Below are 27500 nucleotides of genomic sequence, written 5' to 3'. Positions count from 1 at the left end.
AAGTACATGAAATCATCAACTTGATTGATGGAGTCTCCTCTGATATTGGTGATGGATCCTTGTTGGTTGTGGGCAATGAATTTGGTTTTACTAGGATTAATAAGTTGTCTAAAATCATGTGCTACTAATTCTAGGCCAGTGGTTCTCAACTGGGGTTCATATAAAATTTTGTTATTACGATTTATGTGAAATGAATTATTTATACTTCTACAACACATAAAATATTTTAACCATTTTGTTTATACAAATCCTAATAATATTTAACTATAAAAATATAATAGAATTTTTTAAACATAGAAAGGCTTTGAGGATCCACCTGAGTATAATAGGAATCAAAGGGGTCCATAGACATAAAATGGTTGAGAACCATTGTTCTGAAGTAATTGAATGGAATTTGATATTGTATCAGAGAGCAGGGCCAAATCATCAGCATTATCTGCAACAGTTAGGTTTTTAAGCTGAATGTCTGATCCTTTCCTTTCCACAAGTGTGAAACCAAGGCTGTTTAGATTGTCAAGCAATGTTCTGGGGATATAATCCAGAGTGATCACAAAGAGAAAAGTTACCAGCATATCTCCCTGGAGTACTCCAGCTTTGATGTCAAAGAAACTTGTGCCTCTATCAGAGGACCTTACTATTGATTTAAAGTTGTTACAGAACATCATAATTACTGCTGCCATTATGTGAATGACTCACATATATTTCCCACACTGCAGTCCTTTTCAGTTCCAACACACCTCCAGAATTTAGAATGTTTTTTTTGCTAACAATATTTAATCTGCTTAAGGTGATGAGCAGGCAGCATCATTTGCACACCAGACAAAATATTTAGACATTTCGTCTGTCTTTACGCTTTGAGATTACATTCCACTGAGGTTGACTTTGCCTTTCATCCTTTTGGGGGTCAACAAAATAAGTACCAGTTGAGCACTTGGGTCAATGCAATCAACTTACTCCCTCCTCTGAAATTGCTGGCCTTGTGCCAAAATTTGAAACCAATATTTAACCTGCTGTAAGAAGAGTTAATTAATCTACATTTTGGATTGCTAATTGAATTTTCTTTGTGGTCCTTATCTGTAATGTAAGGTTTATGCAATGCTCAACAGTCTTCCCAGTCATCCACTTTAAAATTAATAGTTATCTATCTTTTTAGTTCCACAATTAATAGTTATCGATCTTTTTAGTTCCACAATTAATAGTTATCTATCTTTTTAGTTCCACAATTAATAGTTATCGATCCTTTTAGTTCCACAATTAATAGTTATCTATCTTTTTAGTTCCACAATTAATAGTTATCGATCCTTTTAGTTCCACAATTAATAGTTATCTAACTTTTTAGTTCCACAATTAATAGTTATCTATCTTTTTAGTTCCACAATTAATAGTTATCGATCCTTTTAGTTCCACAATTAATAGTTATCTATCTTTTTAGTTCCACAATTAATAGTTAACTATCTTTTTAGTTCCACAATTAATAGTTATCGATCCTTTTAGTTCCACAATTAATAGTTATCTATCTTTTTAGTTCCACAATTAATAGTTATCTATCTTTTTAGTTCCACAATTAATAGTTATCTATCTTTTTAGTTCCACAATTAATAGTTATCTATCTTTTTAGTTCCACAATTAATAGTTATCGATCTTTTTAGTTCCACAATTAATAGTTATCTATCTTTTTAGTTCCACAATTAATAGTTATCTATCTTTTTAGTTCCACAATTAATAGTTATCGATCTTTTTAGTTCCACAATTAATAGTTATCGATCCTTTTAGTTCCACAATTAATAGTTATCTATTTTTTAGTTCCACAATTAATAGTTATCTATCTTTTTAGTTCCACAATTAATAGTTATCGATCCTTTTAGTTCCACAATTAATAGTTATCTATCTTTTTAGTTCCACAATTAATAGTTATCGATCCTTTTAGTTCCACAATTAATAGTTATCTATCTTTTTAGTTCCACAATTAATAGTTATCTATCTTTTTAGTTCCACAATTAATAGTTATCTATCTTTTTAGTTCCACAATTAATAGTTATCTATCTTTTTAGTTCCACAATTAATAGTTATCGATCCTTTTAGTTCCACAATTAATAGTTATCTATCTTTTTAGTTCCACAATTAATAGTTATCTATCTTTTTAGTTCCACAATTAATAGTTATCGATCTTTTTAGTTCCACAATTAATAGTTATCGATCCTTTTAGTTCCACAATTAATAGTTATCTATCTTTTTAGTTCCACAATTAATAGTTAGCTATCTTTTTAGTTCCACAATTAATAGTTATCTATCTTTTTAGTTCCACAATTAATAGTTATCGATCCTTTTAGTTCCACAATTAATAGTTATCTATCTTTTTAGTTCCACAATTAATAGTTATCGATCTTTTTAGTTCCACAATTAATAGAACAGCATATTTTCTTATCAGGTTTCTTTTTTTAGCAAGTTTGTATTACGAGGCAACAAATTAAACAAAAGATTGATTAGTTAGTTGCATAGATATTTAACTAATTTACTAATAATAAAAGAGTGGAATTGAACCAGTATGTGTAATTGATTTTGGTGTAATGCCTCTCCTTAAACACAGCAAAATTTGTTTCAACAAACGAATACACATAATTGCAAACCAAACAGAAAAATGCATTAGACAATAATCTTTGGGATATGGTGCTGTCTGTTTGGTATTCATGTTTTGAATTGCCAAAATGGAATATGAATGTTTCTGTAGCTTAAAGGGTTTCTAAATTCTTGCTTAAAATATTCTGAAATTTTTCAAAAATCTTAACCTTTTAACCAAATTAAAATGAGCAATGTTGGGCAGTCCTAGTGCTTCTAATGGACATTTTGTTTTTCTTCTTCCTTTAATTCTGGTGAACATATTTCGTTTCTGAATCCAAACTTGTTTTCTGTATAGACATCCATGTTAATTTATAAATGAAAGAATGTTTTTGGATCTATGTCATCTAAAATACAGCGTCTGAATATAAGAAGAGATGGTCACAGCTGGAACACCTTGTTTTGCTGCATCAAAGACTGACCAAAGGCAAAGCAATGACAAATCTCTGTATGTGAAAAACAAACTGCAAGAGGTAATGTTTATATCCACCTAAATGTGGGTGTTCTTTAAGAACAGACAATACTGCCATTTTAAGATGCCTCCTCCAGCTGGTTATTCAGTGTACTTCACACTCGATATATATTGCAAGCAGGGAGAGAACTCCCAACTATCGTAGCTCAGAGAACATCATATCACATGATTCCAATCTAGTTTGGTCCTACTCAGTGATGGATATTCATCTGCTAGACATAGCAGTAGTCTATCCCAGTTCTCAATATACAGAAAAGCAGTGTCACACAGTCACTGGTTTTGCAACTAGCAAACTTGTCCATTAAGAAAATCTCTACTCGAGATGAAGGCAGTATTTATACTTAGAAGTAATGTCTATCACCACCTAAACGTGGGTGTTCTATAAGAACAGACGATACTGCTATTTTAACCCCAGGAGGACGATTCCTCAAGCTAATTATTCAGTGCACTTCACACTTAATATATATTGCAAGCAGGAAGAGAACTTCATACTATTTTAGCTTGGAGACCATCATATCATGTGATTTCCATCTTATTCGATCATCCTCAGTGATGGATACTCTCCACTTGCAATATATATCAGTGCAAAGCGCACTGAATAACCAGCTGGTAGAGGTATCTTCCTGGGGTTAAAATAGCTGTATCATCTGTTCTTTAGATAGCAATAAACATTACTTCTCAGTATAAATGCTGCTTTCATCTCTTATAGAAATTCTCTTAATGGATTAAACTATAAGAAGTTTATATGTATTTGTTTTGAAAGATTCCTGATGTGAAATCATGTGTTGAAACAAGATATTGTTATACATGGGGATGGTCATCTTTGGCCAATTAAACACTTTATGTTTTGTCTTCACTTCAGCTTTATTATTATTATTATTTTAGTGTCTTTGTCTAAGCTCCCTTGTCAGACACCCTGTGACCTCTTCAGCAACTCGTTATCCCATGTGTCTTCTCTTGTGCTGCTTATTCCATTCAGAAAGGCAAAATGGAATAAGTAGAACAAGAAAAGACACATGGGGTCGAGAGTTGCTGAAGATGTCACAGGGTGTCTGACAAGGGAGCTTAGACAAAGACACTGAAATAATGATAATAAAGCTGAAGTGAAGATCAAGTACATGGGTTTCATTGGCAAAATATGACCATTCCCAACAATAACAAAAACTTTTAAAAACCTTTAGATACAAGAAATATGATTTTACATACATATGAAGCATAAGTATTGAATACTGAAGATCTATAGAAATTGGAGAGCACTGTCGTTTGGATAATCTCTTCCTCATCATCACCATCATCATCGCTATCATCATCACCCCCCCCCCCCCATTACCATCACCATCCTCATTATTTTTGCCATAGCCATCATTGTCTTCTTCATCATCATTTTAGAGTCAATATTTCTGTGCCTGCATGGGTCAGATGAGAGTATGTTGAGCAGAGTGTTTCTACAGCCAGCTTTCCTTCCTGTCACCAATCCCCATCTGGTTCCAAATAAGTTAAGAATCTTTCCATCTTTTGAATAATAAATAAACTGGACATGCTTCTGTTGTGGAGAATTAGAAACAAATGAAAGTGTATGAACGAATGTTTTGTTTACAAAAAGATTTTGCTTTCGTAGGGAACAGTGAGCAAATTACACCATCAGGAAGTTATTGTTTTAGAACCATTTAACAGTCACCATGTGTAAACAGGAAAGTTGAACAAATACACATACATCTACACACACACACACATACATACATATGTATACATACATACATACATACATACATATATATATATATATATATATAGGCACACGCACATATACATATACATATATATATATAACTATCTAAGAATCCATAGGTCAGAAAAAAACATGCACTCATATATTACTCTCTCAGCTGGGTAAGAGCCACTGATGAGCATTAATTTAAATGCGAAATCACTGGTTATCTGGCTATACCTCAGATGCTGTAAGGAACTAACCTCCCTTGTCAGTCATAAGATAAGTACCTTATCATGGCTAAGACTTGTTTTGGCTCTTATTTCTAGCAATGCTGATGCTCACTAGTATCTTTAATCTGCCTTTTGGTTGTAAATTGTGAATAAGCCACCTTTATTATTTATACTAGGTCTGATCAATAAGTATCCGGACTGTTGCCATAGTAACGAAGCTAAAGCATGCAGAGTGAAGCCACTTAGCACAGATTGACCTTGAACTCTGCTGGGCATGTGCACTAAGGTTTAACATGCTAGCTAACTTCTGCTGTTTTCAGCAGTGCTTAGTAGGAAGATGTGTAGCGTGTGATCGTCGCATTGACCATGTCAGAGAAAGTTGTCATGGTGATACCTGCTCAGAGGCCTATGCAAAGTTTCAGAAAGTGTATGGAGAGGAGTGTATGAGCCACACACAAGTGTATGAGTGGTTCAGACGTTTCTGGAATGACCGCAAAATGTTGATATTGACAAATGTTCGTGGAGACCCACAACCAGAGAAAAACATCATAGATGTGCATGCAGCTGTGAGAGAAAATCATCGAATCACCATCTGTGAGTTATCAGAGAATGTTCAGATTAGTTACGGTTCAGTTCCATCCATTATCACTGAAGATCTGGGTATGAGATGCGTATCTGCCAAGTTTGTACCAAAACTGCTTTCAGCTGAGCAAAAAGACACTCAGGTTTCAGTTGCCCGAGATCTCCTTCATTGTGTCAAGAACAATGGAAACTTTTTGGAAATTTTGCATAGGCCTCTGGACAAGTATTACCAAGCTTTGGGCAAAATTTGATGCAGATTCTCTGCTCAACTTTGTCTGTCATGGTCAAAGCGATGATGACATGCTATACATCTTCCTTCCAAGCACTGCTGTAAACAGCAGAAGTGAACTAGAATGTTAAAACTTAGTGTACATGCACAACAGAGTTTAAGGTCAATCTGTGCCAAGAGGCTTCACACTGTATGCTTTAGCTTCGTTACTATGGCAACAGTCCAGATACTTATTGATCCCACCATGTGCGTGTCTGTGTGTGTGTGTGTGTATGCACGCGCGTGCGTGTGCCTTTGTATTTGTGTTTGTCCCCCACCACCACTTGACAACCAGCAAAAAGAGATTGACAATAAATACTGGGCTTTAAAAAAAAGTGCTGGGATTGATTCATTCAATTGAAAACTCTTCAAGGTGGTGCCCCAGCGTAGCCACAGTGTACTGGCTGAAACAAGTAAAAGATAGAAGATGAAAAAGAAGCTATACCTATTAAATAAAGTTGTTAAAACTCTTGAAATCTCTGATCTAACAAGATGTGCATGTCTTTTATCAGGACACTGAACCTTTCAGAGGAGACATGTGGCACATTGCTGAGACATGTGGCACATTGCTGAGACATGTGGCACATTGCTGAGACATGTGGCACATTGCTGAGACATGTGGCACATTGCTGAGATATGTGGCACATTGCTGTACTCAAGAAGACCCATCCTCCACAGCAGAAGTGCTAATTCTGCTATCTCCTGATAAAGAGGATTGGCCTGCAAGAGCCCTGTGTCAGAGCCACATAAGAAGAACTTGTGCTGGTGCCATGTAAAAGTGCTTGTGCACCTAGGACACTCTTTAAAGTGGTTGGCATTAAGAAGTGTATCCAGCCATAGAAACCAAGCCAAATTAGACGACTGAACCCTGATGCAGCTCTCTAGCTTGTAGGCTCTGTTCAAACAGTCCAGCTCATGCCAGCAAGGTAAAGACATTAAACAATGATGATGATATATACATATGCGTATGTATATATATATATATATATATATATATATATATCAGGTCATCCCATTAGTTCTGTTCGAATTTTGAATAAAGAAAACAAGTGATCAAATGTTATATTTTATTGAAATTTAATCATCAATGTACTTTCCCTGATTATCTATGACTTCATTCCATCTGTTTACAAGCTTTTTAATCCCATCAATGTAAAGCTTTTTTGGTTACAAAGCGAAAAACACTGAAATGTCAGTTTTGACCTCCTCCTGGTTTGCGAAAGTTATGTCCCCCAAATGATTCTGTAAACTATGAAACAAATGGTAGTCTGAAGGAGCAAGGTCAGGAGATTAAGGTGGATGAGGAATTTTTTCCCAACCAAGCTCTTCGATCTTAAGTGCTGTGATTTTTCGATTCGCTAAAGTGGGTCTTTTTTCCTTCAAAGCTTGGTTCAAATGCTCTAATTGCTGAGAGTAGACTTGAGCATTGACTGTTGCACTAGGTGGTAACAATTCAAAGTGAATTACTCCTTTGCAATCCCACCAGATAGAATGAAGAACCTTTATCCCATGAAGTTCCCTTCTCGGTTGTGGTTGAGCTTTTTCCCTTTTACCAAGCCATTGTTTACGACGTTTAATATTTCGATAGAAGATCCATTTTTTGTCACCAGTCAAAAGTCTATCCAAAAAAGGGTGAAATAAGTTCGCGAGAATGGAGTGAAGAGCAGATATCAACTCGGGATTTGTGGTTGCTTTTGGACAATTCATGAGGCACCCATTTTGCAAGTTTAGGAACCTTCCCAAGTTGTTGAAGATGACGATAAACAGTTGTATGGTTTGAACTAAGCTTTATTGCCAATTCTTCAACTGATAATGCAGGATTTTTTTCAAGTAATGCCTCAAGGAGCTTATCATCAAACTCAACTGGACGTCCTGTTCAATCCTCATCTTCAAGGCTGAAATCTCCACTTGTGAATTTTGCAAACCATCTTCTGCAAGTTCTTTCATTCAAGCATTCTTTCCCATAAACTGAGTGTATGTTTCGAGTCGCTTCGGCTGCAGAGTTTCCTTTTTTGTACTCATAAAGCATTATGTGCCTTAAATGCTCTTTGGATACTTTCATGTTAGAAAGGGTTTTAATCAAAGAAATTTTAATTCTATTATTTTGTAAAATAATATTTATTTAGTTTAAATGTACACAAATGCATAAAAATAATTTTTAATTCCATTAGACATTCTAAAATACTATTAAATTTCATTCAATTCTAAAAGGTAAAATCAGACAGAACTTCTGGGATGACCTGATATATATATACAGTAGTACCTCTATTTACGAATGCCTCTGATCATGAATAAATCATGCTTTATATATATATATATATATATATATATATATATATATATACATACACATAGATACATGTATACATACATACATACATGCATACATGCATACATACATACATACATACATACATACATATATCTCATGTTGGTGCTGCATTCAAAGCATCCAGCACACTCTGTAAAGTGGTTGGCATTAGGAAGGGCAAAACAAAGGACTGGACCCTGGTGCAGCTCTCCTGCTTGCCAGCTCTGGTCACACCATCCAACCCATGCCAGCATGGAAAATGGACGGTAAATAAACATGATGATGATGATGATGTTGACGAAGACAATGATGTTGATAAGGTACAACTATGTGTATATCATTAGCTTACAATGAAAGTGAGGTAGAGGGCAGCAAAGACGTTGTGGAGATATCAATGGTTTACACAGCCTGGTGGATAAGGTAATATGCTTAAGGAGTGTGATACTGCATGGTAGTGAGTCTTGTGATGTTTAATGTGATAGTACTGTGGAGACTGGATACAAGTTGTGTATGAAAGAGAGAAAGGTAAAACATTAAACCCTTTAGCATTTAAACCAGCCATATCCATCCAAAATATTCCACTTGTTTTATGTTCAAACTGGCTAGATCTGGCCTCTCAAACCTACCCTACAATGTCATTCTGAAAGTAAGCTGTCACATCAGTGAAATCTTGAAGTTCTGAGGTAATGCGTGATTAATTTTTTAAAAATGTGAATATATAAGCATTACATTTGACAGGGTAACCTGAATGCTAAAGGATTAAAACAAGGATGATAGAAAGTATTAAAACAAGGATGATGGCTAATTCAAGATTAATTCAAAACAATGTGAATAAAATAAGCAATACATTTGACAGGGTAACCTGAATGCTAAAGGGTTACACTGACCATATCCAGCCCAAATATTCTACATGTTTTATGAGAAAACTGACCAGATCCAGCCTCTCACACCTACCTTACAATATCCTTAAAACATAAGCAATCACACCATGAAAATCTCAAAGCTATGAGATAATGCAGGATTAATTCAAAACAATGTGGATAAATAAGCATAGCTAAAGGGTTACATTGGCCATATCTGACCCAAATAGTATACCCCTTTTTTATGTTCATACTGACCAGATCCAGCTGCTAACCCCTACAATGTCATTGCAGAATTAAACAATCACATCTTTGAAATCTTAAAGCTACAAGAAAATGTATGATAAATTCAAAACATAGTGAATAAATAGGTGCAGGCATGGCTGTGTGGTGAGAAGCTTGCTTCCCAACCACATAGTTCTGGGTTCAGTTCCACTGTATGCTGTATGGTGCCTTGGGCAAGTGTCTTCTACTATAGACTCGGGCTGACCAAAGCCTTATGAGTTGATTTGGTAGAAGGAAGCTGAAGAAAGCCCATTGTGTGTGTGTGGGGGGGGGTGTTTGTGTGTGCACATGTGTATGTGTCTTTGTGTCTGTGTTTGTCCCCCAGCCACCACTTGACAACTGGTGCTGGTGTGTTTATATTGCTGTAACTTAGCAGTTGGCATAAGAGACTGATAGAATAAATACCAGGCTTTAAAAAAAAATAATTACTAGAGTCAATTCATTTGACTAGAAATTCTTCAAAAAGAAAATAAGCATTACATTTGACAGAAAAATCTGAATGCAAAAGGGTCAAATATTTAAATTTGTGTTACAAGGGGAACCAAAGTTGCTGTGCATGTGTGTGGATTATGTCACTGCTTCACACATGTGACACATGAACCCTCTGCAGGCATCATGTAAGGATCCTTGAACACTTCCATCAGAGATATCTGAGACACATTCAGAATATTGGTTTCAAATTTTGGCACAAGGCCAGAGCCAGGAATTTCAGGGAAAGGGTAAGTCAATTACATCAACCCCAGTACTTAACTGGTACTTATTTTATCAGCCTTGAAAGAATAAAAGGCAATGCTGACCTTGACAGAACTTGAACTCAGAATGTAAAGCTGAATGAAATGCTGCTAAGTATTTTACCTGGCATGCTAATGATTCTGCCAGCTTGCCATCCAGCACATTCAGAATATTGGCTGTTCCTGGTGAACTCTAGACACAGAGGGCTTGAGGGGAACTGATGTCATGAGCATTGAAACACGAGAACCTTGTACTGGACACCTTGTTTGGATGGATGATCAAAGGATCCTTCAGTAGATGTTACGCTGCAAAAGTGTTTGTGGAATGCACTCTGAGCAGAAACAAAGACTATGCTTTAGGGATTGTGTAAAGTCCCTATTGAAAACACAGGAAATATGAAAGGTCAACTGGAAAAGCAATGCTTGTCATTGCTTCCAATGGAAGTGACAAGTAAAGGAAGGAATGGGGTTTTCAAAAAACCATGCATTTTTCATGCAGAATTTAAGTGAGCTGCTCAAAAATGCACCGTCAGAGTAGTGAATGGAGGAAGCTTGGTCTGCAATATCTGGTATAGGGCCAAGAGAGAACAGTAGAAATTAAAGGTAATGTATTAAAAGCAAAGAGTAAATACTTAATATTTGGCAAGTTATATATATATATATATATATATATATATATATATATATATATATATATATATATATACACACACACACACTAGCAGAGATACCCGTTGTTACTCAGGATTAAAATGGTATAGTTTGTATATATATATATATATATATATATATATATATTGTAGTTTTGTTGAAACCGGTGATACAGGAAAGTGCAGCATTGAAGACAAAACATTTGTGGAGTAAATGATGGTCTAATTCGACTAAGCAACATGTAATATATCCATCTGGAGGATTCCATACCCTAACCTGTCAGGGAAAATTAGTGGGGCATGTAATTTTTGAACACACCGAAAAGTTGTCAGTGGATATACTCGCCTTTGAGGCAGTCAGCACTGCATCTAATATAACCCATCGTATGGTTGACAGACAAATGAATGGAGGTATAATGGAGATATTGTACATAAATGGCTACATTCTGGAAATGGGCTGCAATGGGAGATGGCATTGAGGGTTAAGGTTAGTGTTAGGGTTGGTGAACTGTTGAAATATTGCAGAAGGCAAAAGGTTGACATTGGATTACTGGTGTGGCTGGAGAATAAGAAATATAAAATGAGCCTATGCAGTCACATGAGAATATGTAATAATTAATTACTTGAGAAAATAAGACATATTGGCTTACCGTGTGGTTTGTATATAGCATGTCTGTATTTTTGTAAGCAGTGTAAATTAACAAAATATAAGCAAATGAACGAAATGGAAGCACATGTATCGGAGCTGCAAATTTAACAGTAAATGCCACAATAATTATTACAGAGAGAGAAATATATATATATATATAGGATAAATTTCTTAATGTAATGGTAAATATGTAATTGTAAATACCTTGCAACCTTGCAACTGCTGCAATAACTATTAACTGGTAATGAAACAGTAAATGTGTATTTTTATATATACCCTGAACCTTGCCACCTCATTGTTTATTTCACTGAAAGACATTTGCCCAAAGTGTCATACAGTGGGACTGAACTCAAAACCCCATGGAAAGCAAGCTTTTTCCTACACGGTCATGCCCATGCTTATATAGTAAAAATAGTTGAATAACTTCTGTAATCTAGATAACCTAATCAGTGATAGATGGGTGGGTACCCTGAATGCATAGCAGCCTGGATAAGAACTGGGGAGAAAAAGTTCAAAGAGCTTTTACCTGTTCTGCTAAAAGCAAGGCAACTCCATCATTGAGTAACTGGCATTCCATCAGTTACAACGATAAGAGTCCCGATCAGCAGTATAGTCTGCTAGTGAAGTTAACGTGGAAGTGGCTGAGTACTCCACAGACATGCATATCCTTAACGTAATTCTCATGGAGATTCAGCATGACACAGCGTGTGATAAGGCTGGCCCTTTCAAATACAGGTACTACTCACTATTGCCAGCTGACCGGACTGGAGCAACACGAAATAAAGTATCTTATTCAAGTACACAATGTGCTACCAGGAATCGAACTCACTACCTTATGATCGTGAGCCGAATACCCCAAACCACTAAGCCACTCCACTCGTGTACGAACTTCGATGTTCCCGGTACGGAATGGTGGAGTAAAGGGTGGTAATCGTTGCAGAGTAGAGCAAAGGTTGGAGAGAAATGCAGAAAGTATGCTCCCTTGGATGAGTAACGTTTCATATGCACGAATGGCAAAGCAAAGAGAAGTTAGGAGATTGTTTGAGAGGAATAGAAATGGAACGTGCAAGGGAGATAACTGTGTTGATACTGATGCCTGTGGATAATGGCAGACAGCTACGGAGTAAGTCAAGATGCAGACGTAACGATGGACTTAGCGTAAGGAGAAGACCAAAGAAGACGTGGCCAAAAGTAATAAAAGCTTATCAAAGGATGTTTGAACATCACAAAGGAAATGAGAAAACAATGCAACAAGTGGTGTGGGATGGGTTGGGGATAAGGTGAAGGAGAAGACCAGTCCAAACCATGCAAACATGGAGAGCAAATATATAAAAAATGATGATGATCGATATCATCATCATCATCATCATCATCATCATCATCATCATCATCATCATCATCATCATCAGCAGCAGCAGCAGCATCGTCATCAACACCCACCATCATCACAAGGAGACAGTAACATGCACACACACCTTCATATGTAGCTTCCATGTCACATGGTTCCAGGTTCACTTAAAAGTCTTCAAAGTGGTGCCCCAGCATGGCCACAGTCTAATGACTGAAACAGATAAAAGGAAAAAGATAAAAAGGATGTGTGTGTGTGTGTGTGTGTGTGTGCACGTGTGCACGTCATCATCATCATCATCATCGTTTAACGTGCGCTTTCCATGCTGGCATGGGTTGGACGATTTGACTGAGGACTGGTGAGCCAGATGGCTGCACCAGGCTCCAATCTGATCTGGCAGAGTTTCTACAGCTGGATGCCCAACACTGGTTGTCAAGCGGTGGTGGTGGACAAACACAGACACAAAGACACATACATGTATATAAATATGTATATATAAATATAAATATGTATATATAAATATATGTATGTGTGTATATATGATGGGCTTCTTTCAGATTCTATCTACCAAATCCACTCGCAAGACTTTAATTGACCCAAGGCTATAGTAGAAGGCACTTGCCCAAGATGCTACACAGTAGGACTGAACCTGGAACCATGTGGTTGAGAAGCAAGCTTCTTACCACACAGCCACACAATGTGCATATTAAAAATTGTTGTGAAAGAGAATTGTTAAAACGTGTTTCAAGAAATACAAAGAATAGGAAACAATTACTCCATATCTAACCAGTTGGAAATGTTTCTCTGGTGTATAATGAAGAGAATGTGTTCCTATGATTTAATTTTTTTTTTTTTTTTCTCATGTAGCCCTAAAGAGAATGTGTAAAAGATAGAGAGGTATTGTTATTAATTTAGTCATGGTCTGGCGCAGTTCTGGCCAAAACCTAATGAAATATTTAATCATCTAGGTGGTAATTATGTATAGCTTTATTTCATTATTTGAGAAATACTAATTAAACATTTTATGAAGCATGAAATTTCTTAAAGATGTATAACATCTGGATTTGACCTTGTGTTTTGCCATACAGTAATCCCAAGTTAATCATGTGTGCAAACCCCATTTCAGTCCAATCGATGACTTTTGTTCACATAGCTCTACATTAAAATAACCTCCATATTTGACTAAAACAAGTGGGGGAATATGGTAGTTCTGAACAATTATCTAATTTGACATTTGATTTTGTAAATATAGAACCATTAATTCAACACAAGTGAAGTGGATAGCTGTTATAATTGTGTAATGTATTTTACTGAAAGTCTTTAGGAAAATGTTTACATTTGCCATCAACCATACATGTTGCGTTGGGTTTATATCTCCCACATGGACCATGTAGCATGATTTTGGTGACATATTGAAATAGAATCAGTTTGTTTATGGATTTGGAAGTTCTGCATAAACAAACTTTACATAGTGTTCTGGATCAAACATATTCTTTTTTTAATATGAACAAAGCCTTGTGAGTGGATTTGGTAGATGGAAACTGAAAGAAGCCCATCGTATATATATATATGTGTGTGTGTGTGTGTGTGTGTGTGTGTGTGTGTGTGTGTGTGTGTCTGTGTTTGTCCCCCCAACATCGCTTGACAACTGATGCTGGTGTGTTTAGGTCCCCGTAACCTAGCAGTTTGGCAAAAGAGACAGATAGAATAAGTACTAGGCTTACAAAGAAGAAGTCCTGGGGTCAATTTGATTCGACTAAAGGTGGTGCTCCAGCATGGCCGCAGTCAAATGATTGAAACAAGTAAAAGAAAACATATGACAATGCGGAAATCCATGCTTTTGAAACTCTAAACCCTACATGTACCCTACAACCTCTCTCAAAATGTTCTCCCATATATCATGTTAGAGATCCTTAACTTCCATATCAAATACTCAGTCAGCTGGTGCTTGTCTGTCTGTAATTTTCCTTTTCAGGTGAAGGTGATGAAGAAATTTGGTTTTCATAACTTTTGAACAATTGCTATTGAATCTTGGTATAGTTTCTGCATGAAACTCCAGACTTGCGATATAGAGGGCAACTGGGAATTCCAGTGGGACAGCTTCCTGAGTGCCGCAGACCAAATCTGTAGCTGGTGCAAAGTCCCATCCAGACCTAGGGTGACATGGTGGTGGAACAATGCTGTAGACAAGGTCATTAGGGCAAAGAAAACAGGCTTGGAAGGCCTGGAAGAGTGTAGGTTGGAGGGAACTGCATCAGATAGCCAGAAACGAAGCTAGGAGACAGGTATATCCAGCAAGGGGAAAAGCAGAAAAGAAGACGTTTGCCTATGTTCAGTAACGTGAGGACCAATGACTTAAAGTGTTTCAGATTGCAAGACAGTGTGTGAGAGAAAATTGTGATGTCATAGGAGAGAAAAGTGTCTGCTTGGATGATGGTGCACTAGCATTTAATGATTCTGCAAAGAAAGAGGCTTGGAAATGCCATTATGGAAGACTGCTGAAAATAGAGAATGAATGGGAGGAGGAGAGTTTGCCAAATGTTGACTCAACTGAGAGACCAGCTATCTGAATGGACAGTATGTTGGTAGATAATGCAATTAAGGATATGAAGACAGAGAAAACACTTGGCCCATCAGGAATCACCACTGAGATGCTTAAAATATCTGGTGCAGTGGGTTATGGTTTAGTCACTCATATTGTAAACCAGGTGATTCAGGAAGGAGTCATACCCAATGACTGGTGTAGCAGAACCATAGTCAACTGCAACAAAGGTAAAGGTGATACCTTAGATAAAAATAGCTACAGGGGTGGGTATCAAATTATTGGATCAGGTGGTGAAAGTTATAGAGAGGGTCATAGCCCAACAAATTAGGGAGAGAGTTAGCCTAGATGTGATGCAGTTTGGTTTTGTGCTCAGCAGAAGAACTACTGATGCTATATTTCTGGTAAGGCAACTGCAGGAGAAATACTTAGCCAAAGATATACCTCTGTACTTGGCTTTTGTGGACTTGGAGAAAGTCCACAATCCCTTATCTGGTGGCCAATGATCTCTTATCTGGTGGTCAATGTGGAAACTAGGGATAGACAAGTGATTGGTAAGAGCTGTGCAAGCTCTGTACAGGGATTCTCTCCGTAAAGTGAGGGTTGGCAACGAGTATAGTGAAGAATTCTGGGTAGAGGTAGGGGTTCACCAAGGATCAGTCCTCAGCCCCCTCTTATTCATCATAGTCCTCCAGGTAGTAACAGAGGAATTCAAGACAGGCTGGTTCTGGGAGCTCCTCTATGCTGATGACCTTGCTCTAATAGCTAAGTCACTTCCAGAACTAGAGACGAAGTTTAGGGTATGGAAGTAAGGTCTGGAATCGAAGGGCCTGAGAGATAACCTAAACCAAATCTTAGTGAGTAGGAGGGCAGACAAAGTACAAACCCCTTCAGGCAGATGGCCCTGCTCAATCTGTAGAAAAGGCATGGATAGAAACTCCATATGATGTACCTAGTGTAAACTATGGACACATAAAAGGTGCAGCAATATCAAAGGAAGATTAACCAGGAAAATAGTTTTTGTATGTGGCAGATGCACAGGGGCAGTAAACACTGAAGATGTACAGAAAATAGATTCCATCACACTCCAGGGGGAAAAATTAGAAGTAGTTGATAGCTTCTGTTACCTAGGTGACCAAGTCAGTAGTGAGGGTGGTTGCTCTGAGAGTATAGCAGCTATTCTTTTTCTGAGAATAAGAATAGCCTGGGCAAAGTTCAGGGAGGCCCTACCTCTGCTGGCAACTAAGAACCTCTTTCTCAGGATGAAAGGTAGACTGTATGATGCATGTGTGTGAACTGCCATGCTACACAGCAGTGAAACATGGGTCATGACTGCTGAGGACACACGTAGGCTTGAAACGAATGAAGCTTGTATGATCCGCTGGATGTGTAATGTCAGTGTGCATAGATGACAGAGTGTGAGCACCTTGAGCGAAAAGGTGTGCAAGAGAGATGATTGCACTGGAATGGTCATTGGCAATCTGATACACCTCACTGCTGCCACTGTTCTTCCAGTCCTTCCAAGCCTGTTTCTTTTCCTTAATGGCCCTGTCAACAGCACATTGTTCTACCACCACGTTACCTTGGGTTGAGAGGAGACTTTGTACCATCCACAGATCGGGTCAGTGGCCTTCAACAGGTTGTCCCGTAGAAACATCCAGTTGTCTCCTACAGCTTTGAGTAATATGTCTCTGAATCTCTTTTTGTGGGATCCTTAAGCTTCCAGACCCTTCTCCTCCTTGCTGGGCATCTATTTAGCCCTGATCCTAAATTCGCTAATCTTTGTCATGGGGTGCATTCTTCATCTGGGAAGATTTTTGCATTTACAAGTAGCCATCTTTCCCTTTTTCTGGCGAGGATGTAGTCAATTTGATTAGTGTGTCTACCAGATTGGTAGGTAACTGATAGGTTTCCTGAAGTTGGTATTGCAAACTGTAAGATCATTTGCATTGCAGAACTCCAGCAGCCTGGTTCCCTCCTCATTGTGGGAACCAAAACCGTAGCCTCTATGTACGCCATGGAAGCCCCCTGCATGTTATCCAACAGTCACCAACCACAGAGAGAGGGTCCCTGTCATTCGTCGATAAGGTAGTCTGCAAGAGGGTGTCATAAAAGCATAGGCCAAGATAATGGTTGCTAACACATGATGCAGCACTAATCTAATGTGACTACCTCGATTACCTTATCAACTAATTTCTCTGCAAGAAGTATACCCATGCCCCCAACTCCGTTAGGGTTCCCTGCCCAGAAAATCTTATTCATATGTTCTTAGTCTGTGAGGAACCTCCTCCTATCCACTTTAATTCTTGGATGCAGCTCCATTCAAGCATCTCAACAATCTCAGCAGACCTACCTTTCAGTGTGCCCACATTGAGTTTGCCAATCCTGCGGGTATGGGAGGTGTGGGTCTGTGAGACCCTGGGATGGGGGACAGCAGCATCATGCACCTGAAAAGAAAGCTCGCATTTGGCAGAATTCATAAACAAACAATAACCTTCAACCTGCATACACTAGACCATCATTTTTATGTGCTACATGATCACTACCTTACATAGGAGATAAACCCTAAGTAGAAGTGTTAATGGGAGACATCCGATATCTGTATATAAATGGGTGGGCTTCTATATCAGCAGGTAGCAAATAATGTATGTGTATGTCTTCTTCCATTATTACTGAATGTAGAGGGAGGGCGAGTTGATGGTCATACTGGAGCAAGTTGTGTGACTGAGTGTATATAATCTCGAAACACTTTGCTAAATGAGAGTGCCTCTCTCTATGTGATTGTTTGGCCTCTAGAAATAGCAACTGAATTTGGCCATCAAATTATACTGTGCATCTTAAAAAGAAGGAGAAGACATAGAAGATAATGTAGTCCTCAATACATGATACTACCTGACAAAAATATAGGATGGTCACAATTTGAATGCTTTTTAAGGTAACACCTTTTCATCTATAAACACTGTTTGGCAATTGATTCACTTTCCTCACTTCCAGCTAGAAGATGACCTCTGACAGTCAAGCAGACAGCTTTGATCTTTTGCACAGATGAAATATTTTTCAGCTATGAAAAGTTGGTTTTAACTGCTATTTTGCACAAACTGAAAATTTAGTGGGTGGAATGAGACACTTGTCCTATTCATTGTTATTAGACAATGCTATTAGTATATTAACTCAGTCATCACACAATTACTGTAAGATTGTTATGGTATTGCATAACATGCTAAAATATCACAGGGGGATGACTTCAATCCTTGGTAACACAAGGATATGGTTTTGAGCTAAAGCAAAGAAGTGAGGCTTTGATTGCAACAGTAAATTAAAGGGCGAATTCCTTTGGCAGACTCTCTTTCTCCCATTCATTCTCCACATTTAGCAGTCATTCATTATGGCTTCTCCAAGCCTCTTTCTTTGCAAGGGCACCATCATCCATGTGGACATGTTTCTCTCCTGACATCACAATTCTCTCTCACACACTGTCTTGCAACACGAAACACCTCAAGTCTTTGGTCCTCGTGTCACTGGACATTGACAAACTTCTTTTCTGCTACTCCCTTGGCTATATATACCTGTCCCTTAGCTTCCCTTTTGGCTATTTGATACATTCTCCTGCTACCCCACACTCTTCCAGGCATGTTTCTTTGCTCAAAATGGCCTTGTCTACAGTATTGTGGCCCTGGATATGCTAATCGATTATCATTTGGTAATTATGATACTTCTTCTACATTTAAAGATAACTTTAATAAATAAACAATTTATGTATTATAGTATTTGATACTTGTCTGTTGTCTACATTGTTCACATAAATGCCAGTACCAGGCATAAGTGGTTTCTAGCAGTAAGAGAAGCTTAAGGATAAAGTTAGTAACCACAAGTCAACTCTTACACTCTCAGTGTTGTGATGAGAGTCAAGGTAGCCTCTTATGAAGAATGGACTGAACCGAAAGAGTGTATATAGTTTGTGTTATTTCATAGTGAAGTTGGAGAGTGTGGGTTGGTTTGCTCATTTGGAACGTTTATTGTTGGTTCTTGAGAGATAGTTACGTTCTTATTGTTGCTGCATTATCTTATTTTATCGCACTGGTACCACATATTTTAGGCCATTATCCCAATAGTGGTGGTATTACTATATTTGATACAAAACATGTTATAGCATCTGGCAACGAAAGGTTCAAAGCTCACGTAGGTTGAAATTCACATGCAAACCAAGCATTAATTTCTTTCTTACTAGATTGTCAGCCTTACGAAATTCCCTTGACCATGTTTTTTTTCTTCTGCAGCCATCCACATATTATTCAAGATCAACTACGTCAATCTTACCAATTTTGAAAGCACAGCTCTTGCCGTTTGTCTCAGAAGGAATGCAAAAGCCAAAGATACAGCCCCCTGTATCCAGCTAAATTGTTCAAATAAAACAGAGAAAAAAAACCCTAACACCTGCTACTATTCTTGTGAATTAATAAGCTGTATACTTTGTCAAACTGAGCCCCCATCATCATCTTTAACATGTCTCACAGCTCAAACCTTATACTAAATATTTTATCCAATCATTTCTCTCCAGAATGGCAACCTTTACACGGAATCACCTTCTCATCAGACATTAATTTACAGAAGTTGAAAAAAGACATCATCTACATTCATGTTAACAGTTTAGGAAAACCTGCAGATGTTCTCTGGACATCATTTTTTTCTCTTGCTCGCACTATATAATAGTACTAACAAGAATTTCTAACAAAGGTACAAAGCCAAAAATTTCATAGGAGGACATAATTTGTCAACTATATTGACCCACTCCTTATCTAGTATTTTATTTCATTGCCCTCAGAAACATAGAAATGTGAAGTGTGTTGACACTGCTAACCCTTTCATGACTTACTTTAGCATACAGTATGTAGTGAAACCTCTCTCTCGGGCATTCAATCATAAATGATAACAAAGCGGCTAACATCTAGCCTCCGGCTGCCTTGGACCCTTCTGTCCACCATCCTGATTGGTTCTTATTTGCGCGGCAATTGTCTCCACTTCTGCTTCGCGCCGGGGTGCATTCCATCCAATCATGGCCTTCAGATAAGGTCATGTGAGAGAGAGTTTCTCTGGGTTTCCGGTGAGCCCTATTTCAACTATAAATAAGCCCAATCCAACGACGCCAGTAGTCTTCAATTCCAGATCTCTCACAGGTCTGGTCGCTGACCACACATACAGGTACAGCCAGTTCCAGCGTTGACGTCTTCACCACCAATGTACTGACTACCACAATGTCGTGTGCCAGCAACCCCACCACCAGGGACACACCAATATCAACAAACACGGTTTTATCTCAACACTGTATGAGTGGATTACTTCCACCACGAGAAACAGTCAGAACTAACCTGCGAGAATATTCCGTATCAAGTAACCGGTCACAACATCGATACTCAACACACATATTGTGATACCACAGCTCTGCTCCTTGGCCACAACTTCCTGCGTATGAACATTCTATATCTTGTGTAACTCTTATACGAACTGGTTTTTCTCTATCTCAGTGTTTTAAGACTTTTTACAGTCTATGTTAAAGACACTCTTTCTATGTTCTGCGTTCCTCTCATTCACACACACACTTGTACACTCACATATTGTACACACACTATTGCTTATACGACTGTCCATTATTCCACATTGTTGTATACATTCTCTTGTACACGAATGCTTGACTTATCTACTGTGTTATTTATATATGCCGCATGAACACACACAGACACAAACAGTTTCACTATGTTAATAAACTTACACTCTTTATATATACATAACGGTTGTGTTTGTCGTTCTCACCTTCTGGCACTTGGCTCATATCTCTCATTGTGAGCCTTCTGTTGTCGTCGTCGTCGTTTAACGTCCGCTTTCCATGCTAGCATGGGTTGGACGATTTGACTGAGGACTGGTGAAACCAGATGGCTACACCAGGCTCCAATCTGATTTGGCAGAGTTTCTACAGCTGGATGCCCTTCCTAACGCCAACCACTCAGAGAGTGTAGTGGGTGCTTTTACGCGTCACCCGCACGAAGGCCAGTCAGGCGGTACTGGCAACGGCCACGCTCAAAATGGTGTTTTTTATGTGCCACCCGCACAAGAGCCAGTCCAGAGGCACCGGCAACGACCTCGCTCGAAAATCCTACGATGGCCCCACACAAGAACCAGTTCAAGGGCACTGGCAATGATCCCGTTCGCAAGATTGCATGTGTCGCCTGCACAAGAGCCAGTCCAGGGGCACTGGTAATGATCCCGTTCGCAAGATTTCATGTGTCGCCCACACAAGAGCCAGTCCAGGGGCACCGGCAACGATCTTGCTCGCAAGATTTCATGTGTTGCCCGCACATGAGCCAGTCCAGAGGCACTGGGAACGGTCTCGCTTGAAAATCCTACGACGGCCCCACACAAGAGCCAGTTCAGGGACACTGACAACGATCTCTCTCGAAACATTTCATGAGTCACCCGCACAAGAGCCAGTCCAGGGACACTGGCAATGATCCCGCTAGAAAGATTTCATGTGTCGCCCGCACATGAGCCAGTCCAGTGGCACTGGCAACGATCTCGCTCGAAAGATTTCATGTGTCGCCCGCACGTGAGCCAGTCCAGTGGCACTGGCAACGATCTCGCTCAAAAGATTTCATGTGTCGTCCGTACATGAGCCAGTCCAGTGGCACTGGCAACGATCTCGCTGCAAACATTTCATGTGTCGCCCGCACATGAGCCAGTTCTGGGCACTGGCAACGATCTCGCTTGAAAATCGTACGACGGCCCACCACAAGAGTCAGTTCAGGGCCACGAAATCGCTCTCGCTCTATACATTTCATGTGTCACCCGCACATGAGCCAGTCCAGGGGCACCGGCAACGATCTCGCTCAAAAGATTTCATGTGTTGCCCGCACATGAGCTAGTCCATGGGCACTGGCAACGATCCAACTCGAAAGATTTCATGTGTCGCCCGCAAATAAGCCATTCCAGGAGCACTGGTAACGATCTCACTCGAAACATTTCATGAGTCACCCGCACAAGAGCCAGTCCATAGGCACTGGCAATGATCCCGCTAGAAAGATTTCGTGTGTCGCTCGCACATGAGCCAGTCCAGGGGCATTGGCAACGATCTCGCTCGAAAGATTTCATGTGTCGCCGGCACATGAGCTAGTCCAGGGGCACTGGCAACGATCCCGCTCGAAAGATTTCATGTGTCGCCCGCAAATGAGCCATTCCAGGAGCACTGGCAACGATCTCGCTCAGAAATCCTACGACAGCCCCGTACAAGAGCCAGTTCAGGGGCACTGGCAACGATCTCGCTCGGAACATTCCATGTGTCACCCGCACATGAGCCAGTCCAGGGGCACTGGCAATGATCCAGCTCGAAAGATTTCATCTGTCGGCCGCAAATGAGCCATTCCAGGAGCACTGGCAACGATCTCGCTCAGAAATCCCACGACGGCCCCGCACAAGAGCCAGTTCAGGGGAACCGGCAACGATCTCGCTCGAAACATTTCATGTGTCACCCGCACAGAAGCCACTCCAGGGGCACTGGCAACGATCTCGCTTGAAAATCCTAAGATGGCCCCACACAAGAGCCAGTTCAAGGGCACTGGCAACGATCTCGCTCGAAAGATTTCATGTGTCGCCCGCACATGAGCCAGTTCAGGGTCACTGGCAACGATCCCGCACGAAAGATTTCATGTGTCACACGCACATGTCCCAGTTCAGGGGCACCGACAACGCTCTTGCTCGAAACATTTCATGTGTCACCTGCACATGAGCCAGTCCAGGGCACTAGCAACGATCCCGCTCGAAAGATTTCATGTGTCGCCCGCACATGAGCCATTTCAGTGGCACCGGCAACGATCTCGCTGGAAAGATTTCATATGTCACTCGCACAAGTGCCAGTCCAGGGGCACTGGCAACGATCACGCTCGAAGGATTTCATGTGTCGCCTGCACATGAGCCAGTCCAGGGGCACTACCAACGATCCCGCTCGAAAGATTTCACGTGTCGCCCGCACATGAGCTAGTCCAGGGCACTGGCAACGATCCCGCTCGGAAGATTTCATGGGTCGCCCGCAAATGAGCCAGTCCAGGGGCACTGGCAATGATCCCGCTCGAAAGATTTCATGTGTCGCCTGCACACAAGGCAGTCCAGAGTCACCGGCAACGATCTCGCTGGAAAAACCTCATGTGTCACCCACATATGTGCCAATCCAGGGGCACTGGAAACGATCCCGCTCGAAAGATTTCATGTGCCACCCGCACATGAGCCAGTCCAGGTGCACTGGCAACGATCCCGCTCGAAAGATTTCATGTGTCACCCGCACATGAGCCAGTCCAGGGGCACTGGCAACGATCTCGATTGAAAATCCTACGACGGCCCCACACAAGACCCAGTTCAAGGGCACTGGCAACGATCTCGCTAGAAAGATTTCATGTGCCGCTCGCACATGGACCAGTTCTGGGCACTAGCAACGACCTCGCTCGAAAATCTTACGACGGCCCCCCACAAGAGCCAGTTCTGGGGCACCGAAAACGATCTCGCTCGAAACATTTCATGTGTCGCCCGCAAATGAGCCAGTTCAGTGGCACTGGCAACGATCTCGCTCGGAAATCCTACGACGGCCCCCCCAAAAGAGCCAGTTCAGGGGCACCGGCAACGAATTCGCTCGAAACATTCCATGTGTCACCCGCACATGAGCCAGTCCCGGGGCACTGGCAACGATCTCGCTCGAAAATCCTACGACGGCCCCACACAAGAACCAGCCAAGGGGCACCGGCTATGACCTCGCTCGAAAGATTTCATGTGTCGCCCGCACATGAGCCAGTCCAGGGGCACTGGCAACGATCCCGCTTGAAAGATTTCATGTGTCACCCGCACATGAGCCAGTCCAGGAGCACTGGCAACGATCCCGCTCGAAAATCCTAGGACGGCCCCGCACAAGAGCCAGTTCAGTGGCACCGGCAACGATCTCGATGGAAACATTTCATGTCTCACCCGCACAAGAGCCAGTCTAGGGGCACTGACAACGACCTCGCTCGAAAGATTTCATGTGTCGCCCGCACATGAGCCAGTCCAGGGGCACTGGCCACGATCCTGCTCGAAAGATTTCATGTGTCGCCCGCACATGAGCCAGACCAGGGGCACTGGCAACGATCCCGCTCGAAAGATTTCATGTGTTGTCGCCCGCACATGAGCCAGTCCAGGGGCACTGGCAACGATCTCGCACGAAAAACCTCATGTGTTATCCGCACAAGAGCCAGCCCAGGAGCACTGGCAATGATCTCGCTCGAAAGATTTCATGTGTCACCCGCACTTTAGCCAGTCCAGAGGCACTGGCAACGATTCCGCTGGAAAGATTTCATGTGTCGCCCGCTCATAAGCCAGTCCAGGAGCACTGGCAACGATCTCGCTCGAAAATCCCTAAAATTCACTCCATAATTGCCCACGGGCATATGGCGTAGTGGTTAAGAGCGCGGGCTACTAACCCCAAGATTCCGAGTTCGATTCACGGCAGCGACTTGATTAATAATATTAATAATAATAATAATATAATATAATAATAGTAACATCGTTAGGAATGAGAACCCAGGTTCAAAATTTCCCCGAGACACCTGACGAAGGCTGGAGGGTATATCAGCCGAAACGTTGTGTTAACAACAAACAAGATGAGGATAAATATCCGTCAAATGTAAATAATGTAAATAATTCCTCATCTCTTCAATATAGAACTCTATTATCTAATTGGTACGGAGCCGACATTAGACTTCATTGGAGATATATAGAGAAACTCCATTAAAAACTAGGTCGTCTTTCAAACCATCTAGCTTTCCTGTGTAGATGTAGAGACTCAAAGCTAATACCACCTGGCTTAAATATAATGACACCAGTGGATTCATATAAAGCTAGAAGAGTAGCGGAAAGGGCAGGACATACCCTCGTCCGTGAGAGGATCTATAACTAGAGATGACGACAGAAAGAGAATTCAACAAGATCTAGGAAAATCGTACATGAAAGAATTTGAAATGGTGAAGACAAGCCAGATTAAGAAGTTTATGAAACTTAAAGGTCAGAGAATGAAGACTGAAGTCCATCACCCACCTGTGAAAGCAGTGATTAATGTAAGTAGCCGACGTCTGGAAGACTCCGAAGAAGCCGTACTAAAGAAAGGCCTCAACTTTGCGACAACCATCAAGCGCATTCCATACTTGGACATAATAGCCCCTATTGAAGAGATAGCCATAAAGATACCAAAAGCTCAGGGAGATGAACTAAGGTGGAAGGTGAGACAGGTACTGGAAAAAGCGAAACTTCCCAAACCAAACATCACTAAGGAAGAAAAGTTCACTATCAAACGGCTACAAAGAGACAATTCCATCATAATACTCCCAGCGGACAAGGAAAATGCTACAGTGGTGATGAACAAGTCTGACTACTCCGAAAAATTGGCAAGTCTTATAAGTGATGGTAGCTACAGTAGAGTAAAGAAAGACCCAACTCTGAAAACAGAGAGGAAGTTGTCACAGAACAAGGATCACTTCACACCAATGAAGTACAGACAGCTGACTCAACACTACAGTAAACTACCACACATGTACGGTCTCCCTAAGATTCACAAGGAAGGTATTCCACTAAGACCTATAGTGAGCTGTAGAGGTTCAGCATGTCATCCACTGAGCCGCTTCTTGGTGGATATAATCAGTCCATTAGCAGGAAAGTCAACATCATACGTGAAGAATTCCATCCACTTCACAGAATTGATCAAGGATACCCCCATTGAATCCAACCAGATGGTGAGTCTAGATGTGATAAGTCTATTCACCAAAGTCTCAACTGGTGAAGCACTATCGGTGATTCAAGAAAAACTAGTGACAGACACCCATCTAAAAGAACGCACTAGTATACCAATAACAAACTTGATGGAAATGTTGACTTTCTGTGTGGAAACTACCTACTTCAGTATGGACACTGATATATATCGACAAGAAGAGGGTTTAGCTATGGGTTCGCCATTATCACCGATAATAGCCAATATATACATGGAATACTTCGAGAATTTGGCTTTAGGATCAACACCACTAAAACCAACCCTATGGCTGCGATACGTTGATGACACCTTTATTCTCTGGCCCCACCAGCAAGATGTCCAAATGCTGCTAGATCATGTGAACTCAATAAATCCATCCATACAGTTCACCATGGAAAAGGAACAGAACAATTAGCTGGCATTCCTGGACGTATTAATAACACGCACCGAGTATGGATTCAGGACATCCGTATAACGCAAGCCAACCTTCACTGGACGATACCTTAACTTCAATTCCCACCATCCATACAGTGTAAAGAGAGGAATTGCTCAGTGCCTAAAACATCGAGCAATGTTTATAAGTAGTGATCGTGATACCCACCACGAAGAAATGATCAAGCTCAGTAAGAATCTATTAAGAAACAACTACCCCAAGAACATACTATCTACTCCAATTATGAAGAAAAGAGAGGATGAAACCAATAAACTGTCTACAGTCTGTCTACCCTACGTGAAAGGCCTCTCCGAAAAGATACAAAAGATATGCGGCCCATATGACATCAGGGCAGTATTCAAGAGCAATACAACACTGTGACAGGGGGGGGGGACGATACAGTGTTTGCTAGCGTCCAAAAAATAAAAAAATGAAAAAAGTGGGTAAGGCAAGCAACTTTTTCTAAGCAAGACAGAGTTTACTTTGCCAGCGTCTGAAAAGAACAAAAAAAAAGAACGAAAAAGTGGAAAGGGAGGCAGAAAGCGTATTAGGAATGAAAATGTAGTTAAGACAGAGTAAGTTAAAATGTAAAAGGCATTTTTTTTTTCTTAAACATGAGATATAGTTTAAAATATACGATGTTTTTGAAAGACACTATATTCTATAATGAGATTATATATACTTTCTCACACAACAATTCAAATATATTTATTTGAAATCATTTATTTGTTTTAAATCGTTCATCTTTCCCCCCCTCTCACTCTCACACACACACGCAAATATACTACTTTGGGAGCGAAAGAGTTTTATTTATATTTCACAACTATGAAACAAAAACGTATGTAATAATTTGTCAGTCGTTTTTCGGACCACAAAAAGCGTTTTGTAATGTTTCAGATTAACAACCGCACGATTTCCACTAGGGTGTTACGGTTAGGGTTTTAGGGTTAGGGTTAGAGTTTTACGGTTAGGATTAGGGTTAGGGTTAAGGTTAGTGTTAGGATT

At 40.3% G+C, this 27500-nt stretch overlaps 1 long non-coding RNA gene across 3 annotated transcripts in view; it reads right to left on the bottom strand.

Moving 5' to 3' along the window:
* Positions 1-4264: 4264 nt before the first annotated feature.
* LOC149129300 (uncharacterized) overlaps positions 4265-27500 on the bottom strand; it is a 75091-nt gene continuing 51855 nt past the window's right edge. For all 3 annotated transcript variants that reach the window (XR_016240044.1, XR_016240045.1, XR_016240046.1), the window contains exons 2-3: positions 12841-12926; positions 4265-4631 (exon numbers count right to left, since the gene is read on the bottom strand). This is a non-coding gene — a long non-coding RNA (uncharacterized LOC149129300). The remainder of the gene's footprint in view (positions 4632-12840; positions 12927-27500) is intronic.

This window comes from Octopus bimaculoides, unplaced genomic scaffold (assembly GCF_046866305.1).
Source record: "Octopus bimaculoides isolate indiv1 unplaced genomic scaffold, ASM4686630v1 contig69, whole genome shotgun sequence".
Classification (NCBI taxonomy): domain Eukaryota; kingdom Metazoa; phylum Mollusca; class Cephalopoda; order Octopoda; family Octopodidae; genus Octopus; species Octopus bimaculoides.
Note: the sequence above shows the minus strand (reverse complement) of the source record. Positions and strands in the feature narration are given on the sequence as shown.